Source organism: Salmo trutta, chromosome 2, assembly GCF_901001165.1.
Source record: "Salmo trutta chromosome 2, fSalTru1.1, whole genome shotgun sequence".
NCBI lineage: Eukaryota > Metazoa > Chordata > Actinopteri > Salmoniformes > Salmonidae > Salmo > Salmo trutta.
This window is the reverse complement of record NC_042958.1, coordinates 5,159,555-5,167,263: the sequence shown is the minus strand read 5'-3', so window position 1 is coordinate 5,167,263 and position 7,709 is coordinate 5,159,555.

Here is a 7,709-nt window from a genome sequence, read left to right as displayed (position 1 = left end):
ATGCTGGCCTCTATTCACTACTCCAGCGTGTCCAATGCTGGCCTCTATTCACTACTCCAACAATGTCCAATGCTGGCCTCTATTCACTACTCCAGCAATGTCCAATGCTGGCCTCTATTCACTACTCCAGCAATGTCCAATGCTGGCCTCTATTCACTACTCCAGCAATGTCCAATGCTGGCCTCTATTCACTACTCCAGCGTGTCCAATGCTGGCCTCTTTTCACTACTCCAACATGTCCAATGCTGGCCTCTATTCACTACTCCAACATGTCCAATGCTGGCCTCTATTCACTACTCCAGCGTGTCCAATGCTGGCCTCTATTCACTACTCCAGCGTGTCCAATGCTGGCCTCTATTCACTACTCCAGCGTGTCCAATGCTGCCCTCTATTCACTACTCCAGCAATGTCCAATGCTGGCCTCTATTCACTACTCCAGCGTGTCCAATGCTGGCCTCTATTCACTACTCCAACAATGTCCAATGCTGGCCTCTATTCACTACTCCAGCAATGTCCAATGCTGGCCTCTATTCACTACTCCAACATGTCCAATGCTGTCCTCTATTCACTACTCCAGCGTGTCCAATGCTGGCCTCTATTCACTACTCCAACAATGTCCAATGCTGGCCTCTATTCACTACTCCAGCGTGTCCAATGCTGGCCTCTATTCACTACTCCAACAATGTCCAATGCTGGCTTCTATTCTCTACTCCAGCAATGTCCAATGCTGGCCTCTATTCTCTACTCCAGCGTGTCCAATGCTGGCCTCTATTCTCTACTCCAGCGTGTCCAATGCTGGCCTCTATTCTCTACTCCAGCAATGTCCAATGCTGGCCTCTATTCACTACTCCAGCGTGTCCAATGCTGGCCTCTATTCACTACTGCAGCGTGTCCAATGCTGGCCTCTATTCACTACTCCAACATGTCCAATGCTGGCCTCTATTCACTACTCCAGCGTGTCCAATGCTGGCCTCTATTCACTACTCCAGCGTGTCCAATGCTGGCCTCTATTCACTACTCCAGCGTGTCCAATGCTGGCCTCTATTCTCTACTCCAGCGTGTCCAATGCTGGCCTCTATTCACTACTCCAACATGTCCAATGCTGGCCTCTATTCACTACTCCAACATGTCCAATGCTGGCCTCTATTCACTACTCCAACATGTCCAATGCTGGCCTCTATTCTCTACTCCAGCGTGTCCAATGCTGGCCTCTATTCTCTACTCCAGCGTGTCCAATGCGGGTCTCTATTCACTACTCCAGCAATGTCCAATGCTGGCCTCTATTCACTACTCCAACGTGTCCAATGCTGGCCTCTATTCACTACTCCAACGTGTCCAATGCTGGCCTCTATTCACTACTCCAACATGTCCAATGCTGGCCTCTATTCACTACTCCAGCAATGTCCAATGCTGGCCTCTATTCACTACTCCAACATGTCCAATGCTGGCCTCTATTCACTACTCCAGCAATGTCCAATGCTGGCCTCTATTCACTACTCCAACGTGTCCAATGCTGGCCTCTATTCTCTACTCCAGCGTGTCCAATGCTGGCCTCTATTCACTACTCCAGCGCTCTTGTAAAATTGTAGCACAGGTAGTAAAATGCTACAGCCTGGCTTTAACTGCAGGTCCTAGGAGAGGGAGAGGGCACTCAGGACATTCCCAGCGACGTTAATTCCCTCGTAAATCATCCCTTGCATCATTTTCCTTCATCTTACTACCTTGATGATGCCACTAAACCTCCATATTGTCCATCAGTGATAATCATAGCACCATAACTGTAAATCAGGAATAAAAATAAAACATATCAATGAATTGTGGCCTGTTTGAGTCATTTTGAGTAGCCATATCCACCTCCAAAAACACTTTCCAAATGTCCTTTCTTGACCCATCATCTTCTGACTGACATCCTAATCTATTACAAGGCTTTTCACATTAGTCCCGTTTTGCAAAGACAATGAACAATGTTTGTTTCTCCTCCGGTCACTGCCGATCAGCCCTTACTTCACTGGCCCAGTGCACATGATATACACTCTTAGAAAAAAGGATGCTATGTAGAACAAAACGGGTTATTCGGCTGTCCCCATAGGAGAACCATTTGAAGAACCCTACTTCGGTGCCAGGTAGAACCCTTTTGGGGCCAAGTAGAACTTTTTTGGTTCCACCTATTTCTCCTCAACCACATGCGTCTCTTTGCTTGTATTGCGTGCACGGAACAGTGTTGAACATGTGGTTTCCATGTGTTTGATGTGTTTGATATCGTTCTATTTATTCCATTCCAGACATTACAGTGAGTCCTCCTATAGCTCTTCCCACCAGCCTCCACTGTTGGAAACCCTGCGATTTCTCTCCAGACGTGGTATTGTAATATTGTGTTATTGTAGTATTGTGGTATTGTAGTATTGTGTTATTGTATTGTTGTAGTATTGTGTTATAGTAGTTTTGTAGTAGTGTAGTATTGGAGTATTGGAGTACTGGAGTATTGGAGTATTTTAGTATTGGAATATTGTATTATTGCAGTATTGAGGTATTGTGGCATTGTAGTATTGTGGTATTGTGGTATTGTGGTATTGTATAATGAGGCTCTGCAGCTGTTTGCCATCTGTGTGGTTTTCTATTCACCCACACAATCCCTACCATGGCTTGTGGAAGTTCCTCATTACAAATGGAAATGTAAGAATATGTCCAATGACTCTGAGGTTTCCTGTTTTCTCTGAGCTTACACATCTTGTGCCAAAGGCCATGAGTAAAAGGAATCTAGGTGGGTAAATGAAACGTTCACATCTCAGCGTGCATCTGTTATGAAGCAATATGCATTTTGTTCAGGCTCCATAACGTTAGTGGAAAGTGGCAAGATGGCATCAAGATGGTCACAGTTATGCATTCGTCCATATTATGGTTTAAGAAATAATGTTGTGTTTGAGTAATGTTGTAACCGTATTATACTCAAATGATGGCTAATATAATAATAATAATATAATAAAGGCCATTTAGCAAACACTTTTATCCAAATAGACTTAAAGTCATACATTTTAGGTACGGGTTACACTACGGGTTAGGAACTAGAGAGGACCATGTTCTACTAACTGAACTACAGAGGACCATGTTCTACTAACTGAACTACAGAGGACCATGTTCTACTAACTGAACTACAGAGGACCATGTTCTACTAACTGAACTACAGAGGACCATGTTCTACTAACTGAACTACAGAGGACCATGTTCTACTAACTGAACTACAGAGGACCATGTTCTACTAACTGAACTACAGAGGACCATGTTCTACTAACTGAACTACAGAGGACCATGTTCTACTAACTGAACTACAGAGGACCATGTTCTACTAACTGAACTACAGAGGACCATGTTCTACTGACTGAACTACAGAGGACCATGTTCTACTAACTGAACTACAGAGGACCATGTTCTACTAACTGAACTACAGAGGACCATGTTCTACTAACTGAACTACAGAGGACCATGTTCTACTAACTGAACTACAGAGGACCACATTCTACTAACTGAACTACAGAGGACCATGTTCTACTAACTGAACTACAGAGGACCACGTTCTACTGACTGAACTACAGAGGACCATGTTCTACTAACTGAACTACAGAGGACCATGTTCTACTAACTGAACTACAGAGGACCATGTTCTACTAACTGAACTACAGAGGACCACATTCTACTAACTGAACTACAGAGGACCATGTTCTACTAACTGAACTACAGAGGACCACGTTTTACTAACTGAACTACAGAGGACCACGTTCTACTAACTGAACTACAGAGGACCATGTTCTACTAACTGAACTACAGAGGACCACGTTCTACTAACTGAACTACAGAGGACCACGTTCTACTAACTGAACTACAGAGGACCACGTTCTACTAACTGAACTACAGAGGACCACGTTCTACTAACTGAACTACAGAGGACCATGTTCTACTAACTGAACTACAGAGGACCACGTTCTACTAACTGAACTACAGAGGACCATGTTCTACTAATTGAACTACAGAGGACCATGTTCTACTAACTGAACTACAGAGGACCATGTTCTACTAATTGAACTACAGAGGACCATGTTCTACTAATTGAACTACAGAGGACCATGTTCTACTAACTGAACTACAGAGGACCATGTTCTACTAACTGAACTACAGAGGACCATGTTCTACTAACTGAACTACAGAGGACCATGTTCTACTAACTGAACTACAGAGGACCATGTTCTACTAACTGAACTACAGAGGACCATGTTCTACTAACTGAACTACAGAGGACCATGTTCTACTAACTGAACTACAGAGGACCATGTTCTACTAACTGAACTACAGAGGACCATGTTCTCATCTTTCCCTTAATCTACACTGATGTTACTATCTAATGGAGAGGAAATTAGGAGAGGAAGCCACTTTAGACTGTTGAGATCGTCCCAGACGCTCACCATTGAACGAGAACAAACAGAAACATTTATTATAAATACCTTCTTCATAATGCATTTTAAGCTCATAAATAATACCTTGTTACGAGCTATGCATAAGCAACGTCCCTCTGAGACAGGCCTAAGCCACCTCTCCTTGCTGTGTCCATCCAGGCAGGCTAAACAACATCAGCAGCTATAGAGTCCCCAGGGCCTCTCCTTGTGAAACAGATCAGTTATTACACAGATCATTAACACATGCATGGAATAGTGACAGGCCTCGAACCTGAGTTCCTTTGAGTCTTACGGGGACATTTTGGGAATCACTGGTGCGGTCAGTGTAACCACTTCCACTACAATCAATCACATCGTATTACACGTTTAGACGACGTTTATTCGGCATGCTAATTTCGCTCCTCTCAATGTGGATGGATAAACAACATGAAGGTAACTAAACTGCACTGGGCCACTGTTGTGAATAAGTAAATGCTAATTGAGTCTATCAAGGATGAAAATGAGCTACATTAATGATGTGTGTGTGTGTGTGTGTGTGTGTGTGTGTACACACGTTGCGTGAAGAGATCTCAGGGAATTGATGCAGAAAAAACCCACAGTCAATTGAACGGAGACGTTCCAAGGGGAGAGCTGGCTTGGAGAGCTGGCTTTTAGTCCTACTAAAATGATTGCAAATTGCTGCAATTCCTCTGGGACTTGGAACGGTACAATGGGATACATGATGGACCTACTTTAAAAACAGAGACAAACAGAGAATGCAGTGTTTAATTCAAACCATTTTTCCCCCAATAATTTAAATACATATTCTCCTGAGGCACTCTTCATTGTTGTAGAGTAAATTCAATTGGAATTACAATAAACTTTATAAAATCATGTATATTAAACTTGTCAACTTTTGAAGAACAAATTCGTCAGTCGTCCATGTTCAGTTGGTCCCTGAAGCATATCATGCAGGGATATATTGTATTTTAGGTCTTGTTTGTCCATCTGTATCCACTTGACTCCTTTGCAAAGTCAAACTTAGTCCCTCCACCGCCAGTAAGCATATATATGGCTTCTTCAGTTAACAGAGCAGCAATTTTTAGACTTTAGGTATGCAACCATTTCAGCTGTAAGACGCATTGGCCACGGTTAGAGGAAGGCACACTATATTTTTCTTACCAATGTGTGATGTGTTTCTCATTAAACAAAACCAAAGTTTTGATGCGTGGGCACACAAGTATAATCAGATGGCATTTGTATATTTTAGCATGTCTGTCCTTCTCTGCCCAGCGACAGATGAATTTGTAAAATGTCTCATCTGCCACGTCAACAGTTGCAGCATCCAGATTCAAATCAAATCAAATCTAATTGTATTTGTCACATGAGCCGAATACAACAGGTGTAGTAGACCTTACAGTGAAATGCTTACTTACAAGCCCTTAACCAACGATGCAGGTCAAGAAATAGAGTTTAAGAAAATATTTATTAAATAAACTAAAGTTATAAAAATGTATCCAAAAGTAGTGCAGGAAAATTACATTACAATATATTTTTTAAAAAAATAATCAAAATAACAAATAATTAAAGAGCAGCAGTAAAATAACAATAGCGAGTCTACAGTTGAAGTCGGAAGTTTACATACACCCTAGTCAAATACATTTAAACTCAGTTTTTCACAATTCCTGACATTTAATCGTAGTAAAAATTCCTTGTCTTATGTCAGTTAGGATCACCACTTTATTTTAAGAATGTGAAATGTCAGAATAATAGTAGAGAGAATGATTTATTTCAGCTTTTATTTATTTCATCACATTCCCAGTGGGTCAGAAGTTTACATATAGTCAATTAGTATTTGGTAGCATTGCCTTTAAATTGGTTAAGTTGGGTCAAACATTTCGGGTAGCCTTCCACAAGCTTCCCACAATAAGTTGGGTGAATTTTGGCCCATTCCTCCTGACAGAGCTGGTGTACCTGAGTCAGGTTTGGAGGCCTCCTTGCTCGCACACACTTTGTCAGTTCTGCCCACACATTTTCTATAGGATTGAGGTCAGGGCTTACTGGCCACTCCAGTACCTTGACTTTGTTGTCCTTAAGCCATTTTGCCACAACTTTGGAAGTATGCTTGGGGTCATTGTCCATTTGGAAGACCCATTTGCGACCAAGCTTTAACTTCCAGACTGATGTCTTGCAATGTTGCTTCAATATATCCACATAATTTTCCTATCTCATGATGCCATCTATTTTGTGAAGTGCACCAGCCCCTCCTGCAGCAAAGCACCCCAACAACATGATGCTGCCACCCCCGTGCTTCACGGTTGGGATGGTGTTCTTTGGCTTGCAAGCATCACCCTTTTTCCTCCAAACATAACGATGGTCATTATGGCCAAACAGTTCTATTTTTGTTTCATCAGACCAGAGGACATTTCTCCAAAAAGTACAATCTTTGTCCCCATGTGCAGTTACAAACCGTAGTCTGGCTTTTTTATGGCGGTTTTGGAGCAGTGGCTTCTTCCTTGCTGAACGGCCTTTCAGGTTATGTCTATATAGGACTCGTTTTAGTGTGGATATAGATACTTTTGTACCGGTTTCCTCCAGCATCTTCACAAGGTCCTTTGCTGTTGTTCTGAGATTGATTTGCACTTTTCACACCAAAGTACATTCATCTCTAGGAGACAGAACGCGTCTCCTTCCTGAGCGGTATGACGGCTGCGTGGTCCCATGGTGTTTATACTTGCGTACTATTGTTTGTACAGATGAAAGTGACTATGCATAGATAATAACAGAGAGTAGCAACAGTGTAAAAGGAGAGGGGGGGGTGCAATGCATCATGGATTCATTTATTCAGAAAGGCTGTATTCATAACTCATAATACCATTACCATGAGAGACAAAGTACTGTACATGATGACCAATACACCAACACACCAAACGTAAATGTACCTTAGCCGTCTATTATTTGTCTCACTGTCTTTGCCCAGAGATATGAGGTCAGGTCATCGTTGCCACTTGGCAAGCATAGGTTTCCCACTCAATGCCAAGCCATGATGCAACACTGTCAGTACTGAACTACAGAGGACCATGTTCTACTGGATAGCTTTACTCAAAGTCAAGAACATGCTTTTGTTACATATCATTTCCAGCACACGACAGGGGATACAGTACTTTACTGACTAATTGCTCCAGAATTTAAATAAGTAAAAGGACAGAATCTCCAGTCATCAGCTACTCATATAGACTACTACCACAGTAGCCTGTACTGTTGCAATTCAACCTGTCACCTGAT